Below are 5,625 nucleotides of genomic sequence, written 5' to 3'. Positions count from 1 at the left end.
TTGGTACATCATTGGTTCTTCTGTTCCAATTTTCTTTGGTGTGTGTATTGCAGTGGTTTGGTTTGATAATCAAGGGACAGGAGCCTGGATCCTAAATTATAATCATTTAAGGATGCAGATTTTTTCACATTAAGTTACAGAAAATATTCAGAGTTGGAAAATGGACTCCTTACATTTTATCACCTGGGTGCAGCTTATTGAGATAAATGTCCCTGGAAGATAATTGATTTATTCCATTAGCATTGTAGCAATTGGACTTTCTGCTATATTCCATGAACCAGTATAAAGATGAAAATGGCATCAGCAAGAAAAATTCCTCACTTTTTGTAAAGCAGTAGTTGCATATTCGGTTTTCTAAGAAACTGGCAACTTGTTTTCCTGAAAGGGTGTACCTTTTTACTTTTCCATAGTAAATGTACAAATGCTCTAGTTTCTCCATAACCTTGCCAAAATTTGGGATTGTCAGTGTTTTATATGTTGGCATCCCTTACTTTTTATTGTTTAGTTCTGATAATTACTTTTATATTGTAGATATTAGTCTTTGGCTAAATACGTGGTTTGCAAATATTTTGTCTGTAGCTTTAATAGAGTCTGTCTCAAACATTTTAAATTTTAAAGAAGTCCAATTTTTCATTTTTTCCTTTTTATGATGCGCTTTTGGTATAAAATCCACAGACTCTTTACCTAACCTGGGAATTTTCTTCCCTGTTTTTTCTTAAAAGTTTTATACCTTTCCATTTTCCATTTATGTCTGATCCATTTTGAGCCATTTTGTGTGACGTGTGAGACCCACGTCCTGGTCCTTGTTTGTGTTTTGCTTATGGATGTCCGTGTGCTTCCACACCATTTGTTGGAAGGGCAATCCTTCCTCCAATGGATTGCTTTTGTCTTTCTGTCAAAAAATCAGTTATTTTCCTCTGACTATTCTTAGGTGATAAGCTATTCATCCCCGTGATAATTGTGATAATTCAGGTGATCATTTAATTTATTCATCCCCCAAATAATTGAGTTGGGTGTTTAAATTTCTGGCTGTTCTCAGCTGCATGCACCTGATTTCCATTTTATTTATCTTGATTGCTATCCTTCACTTTCTTCCACAAGACCTTTCCCATGCCTCCTATGGAACAATCATGACTTGGTTCACAAAAACCAGTCAAAGTGAAGTTGGCAGATAGGCTGCTTAGTACACTCCCTGAATTTTTTAGTTTTTTGCTGTTACATAAGGTACTTCCCTTAAATACTTGTTTGAGGAGAAACACTCAAGTGGGAAATCAGAGGGAACCTGGGGCTGGTACAAGGAGGCAGGCTGATTTTATCAACACATTTTTGTCAGCACTGTTCTAAGGTGGTGCTGGTCAAGATTGCACCCACCACTCTTCTCATAAATTCATTTTAAAGGACATGCCCAAGTGAATTATTGTTTCATTGCCCTCTTTTCCACCCCCATCCACTGTCTGCCCTTTTCTGCTCTCCTATGGACAGTGACTTCTTAAGACTTTATCATGCAGGCTCTCTTGCCTTCTGACTTCTGGCTGAAATCAGCCCATGGGAGGGCCTGGTAGAAGATGAGAGATCAGGCGAAGGCTCCCCCGCTCCTCCCTGGGTGGATGTAGATGCATTAGCGTTCGCATCTTACACAGTCACACTTTTTCGTCGGTGGCTCTGGTTCTCAGTGCTCTCCTTTGCCCCTTGGGCCCTAGGATTTCTGCTGTTGGTGCTTCTTGGAGGCTGTGGTGTTTATGTTGGTTCTTTTCACCTGTTCACAACTCTGGAAATAGTTCCTTAATTAAAACTATCATCAGAGGAGTGGGAAGATGGCGGCGTGAGTAGAGCAGCGGAAATCTCCTCCCAAAACAGCATATATCTATGAAAATATAACAAAGACAACCCTTCCTAGAATAAAGACCAGAGGACAGAGGACAATATCCAGACCACATCCGCACCTGAGAGAACCCAGCGCCTCGCGAAGGGGGTAAGATACAAGCCCCGGCCCCGCGGGAGCCGAGCGCCCCTCCCCCCAGCTCCCGGCGGGAGAAGAGCAGGCAGAGCGGGAGGGAGACGGAGCCCAGGGCTGCCGAACACCCAGCCCCAGCCATCCGGGCCAGAGTGCAGGGCCCTCGATACTGGGAAAACAGGGCAGCAAGAACAGTGAGCAGGCACTGGAGGCTGGGCGACAGAGGACATAAGAAAAGCGCGCGACCATTTTTTTTTTTTTTGCTTTTTTGCTGCTTTGTTTTGGCGAGCGCTTTTTGGAAGTCTTAAAGGGACAGGGACCCCAATATTAGGGAAACAGGGCAGAAAGACTGGTGAGAAGAGGCCTGAGGCTGGCACCGGAGAATAAAGAAAAACGAACGACCACCTTTTTTTTTTTTAATTAAAAAAAATTTTTTTTTTTTTTTTAATTAAAAAAATTTTTTTTTCTTGTTTTTTTTGTGGTCGTTGTTTGTTTTGGCGGGTGCTTTTTGGAAGTCTTAAAGGGGCAGGGCGGGCCACTTAATCCAGAGGTAGGGAATCCGGGATCTCTGGGCACCCTAACCCCTGGGCTGCAGGGAGCAGGGAGGCCCCTTACGGAGATAAATAGCCTCCCAGCAGCTCCTGCTCCAACGCGACTCCACCATTTTGGAGTAGCTGCCCGAGCCAGGCCACGCCCACAGCAACAGCGGAGATTAACTCCATAGCAGCCGGGCAGGAAGCAGAAACCCTGTCTGCGCGCAGCTGCGCAGCACAAGCCACTAGAGGCCGCTGTTCTCCCAGGAGAGGAGGGCCACAAACCAACAAGAAAGGAAGTCCTTCCAGCCGTCACTCGTCCCAGTTCTGCAGACTATTCCTATCACCATGAAAAGGCAAAGCTACAGGCAGACAAAGATCACAGAGACAACACCAGAGAAGGAGACAGACCTAACCAGTCTCCCTGAAAAAGAATTCAAAATAAGAATCATAAACATGCTGACAGAGATGCAGAGAAATACGCAAGAAAAATGGGATGAAGTCCGGAAAGAGATCACAGATGCCAGAAAGGAGATCGCAGAAATGAAACAAACTCTGGAAGGGTTTATAAGCAGAATGGATAGAATGCAAGAGGCCATTGATGGAATTGAAATCAGAGAACAGGAACGCATAGAAGCTGACATAGAGAGAGACAAAAGGATCTCCAGGAATGAAACAATATTAAGAGAACTGTGTGACCAATCTAAAAGGAGCAATATCCGTATTATAGGGGTCCCAGAATAAGAAGAGAGAGGCAAAGAAATGGAAAGTATCTTAGAAGAAATAATTGCTGAAAACTTCCCCACACTGGGGGAGGAAGTAATCCAACAGACCACGGAAATACACAGAACCCCCAACAGAAAGGATCCAAGAAGGGCAACACCAAGACACATAATAATTAAAATGGCAAAGATCAAGGACAAGGAAAGAGTGTTAAAGGCAGCTAGAGAGAAAAAGGTCACCTATAAAGGGAAACCCATCAGGCTAACGTCAGATTTCTCAACAGAAACCCTACAGGCCAGAAGAGAATGGCATGATATATTCAATACAATGAAACAGAAGGGCCTTGAACCAAGGATACTGTATCCAGCACGACTATCATTCAAATATGACGGTGGGATTAAACAATTCCCAGACAAACAAAAGCTGAGGGAATTTGCTTTCCACAAACCACCTCTACAGAACATCTTACAGAGACTGCTCTAGATGGGAGCACTCCTAGAAAGAGCACAGCACAAAACACCCAACATATGAAGAATCGAGGAGGAGGAACAAGAAGGGAGAGAAGAAAAGAATCTCCAGACAGTGTATATAACAGCTCAATAAGCGAGCTAAGTTAGGCAGTAAGATACTAAAGAGGCTAACCTTGAACCTTTGGTAACCACGAATTTAAAGCCTGCAATGGCAATAAGTACATATCTTTCAATAGTCACCCTAAATGTTAATGGGTTGAATGCACCAATCAAAAGACACAGAGTAACAGAATGGATAAAAAAGCAAGACCCATCTATATGCTGCTTACAAGAAACTCACCTCAAACCCAAAGACATGTACAGACTAAAAGTCAAGGGATGGAAAAACATATTTCAAGCAAACAACAGTGAGAAGAAAGCAGGGGTTGCAGTACTAATATCAGACAAAATAGACTTCAAAACAAAGAAAGTAACAAGAGATAAAGAAGGACACTACATAATGATAAAGGGCTCAGTCAAACAAGAGGATATAACCATTCTAAATATATATGCACCCAACACAGGAGCACCAGCATATGTGAAACAAATACTAACAGAACTAAAGGGGGATATAGACTGCAATGCATTCATTCTAGGAGACTTCAACACACCACTCACCCCAAAGGATAGATTCACTGGGCAGAAAATAAGTAAGGACACGGAAGCACTGAACAACACAGTAGAGCAGATGGACCTAATAGACATCTATAGAACTCTACATCCAAAAGCAGCGGGATATACATTCTTCTCAAGTGCACATGGAACATTCTCCAGAATAGACCACATACTAGGCCACAAAAAGAGCCTCAGAAAATTCCAAAAGATTGAAATCCTACCAACCAACTTTTCAGACCACAAAGGCATAAAACTAGAAATAAACTGTACAAAGAAAGCAAAGAGGCTCACGAACACATGGAGGCTTAACAACACGCTCCTAAATAATCAATGGATCAATGACCAAATCAAAATGGAGATCCAGCAATATATGGAAACAAATGACAACAACAACACTAAGCCCCAACTTCTGTGGGACGCAGCAAAAGCAGTCTTAAGAGGAAAGTATATAGCAATCCAAGCATATTTAAAAAAGGAAGAGCAATCCCAAATGAATGGTCTAATGTCACAATTATCGAAATTGGAAAAAGAAGAACAGATGAGGCCTAAGGTCAGCAGAAGGAGGGACATAATAAAGATCAGAGAAGAAATAAATAAAATTGAGAAGAATAAAACAATAGCAAAAATCAATGAAACCAAGAGCTGGTTCTTCGAGAAAATAAACAAAATAGATAAGCCTCTAGCCAGACTTATTAAGAAGAAAAGAGAGTCAACACAAATCAACAGTATCAGAAACGAGAAAGGAAAAATCACGACGGACCCCACGGAAATGCAAAGAATTATTGGAGAATACTATGAAAACCTATATGCTAACAAGCTGGGAAACCTAGGAGAAATGGACAACTTCCTAGAAAAATATAACCTTCCAAGATTGACCCAGGAAGAAACAGAAAATCTAAACAGACCAATTACCAGCAACGAAATTGAAGAGGTAATCAAAAAACTACCAAAGAACAAAACCCCCGGGCTAGATGGATTTACCTCGGAATTTTATCAGACATACAGGGAAGACATAATACCCATTCTCCTTAAAGTTTTCCAAAAAATAGAGGAGGAGGGGATACTCCCAAACTCATTCTATGAAGCTAACATCACCCTAATACCAAAACCAGGCAAAGACCCCACCAAAAAAGAAAACTACAGACCAATATCCCTGATGAACGTAGATGCAAAAATACTCAACAAAATATTAGCAAACCGAATTCAAAAATACATCAAAAGGATCATACACCATGACCAAGTGGGATTCATTCCAGGGATGCAAGGATGGTACAACATTCGAAAGTCCATC

The sequence above is a fragment of the Manis pentadactyla genome, chromosome 3, assembly GCF_030020395.1.
Source record: "Manis pentadactyla isolate mManPen7 chromosome 3, mManPen7.hap1, whole genome shotgun sequence".
NCBI lineage: Eukaryota > Metazoa > Chordata > Mammalia > Pholidota > Manidae > Manis > Manis pentadactyla.
Note: the sequence above shows the minus strand (reverse complement) of the source record.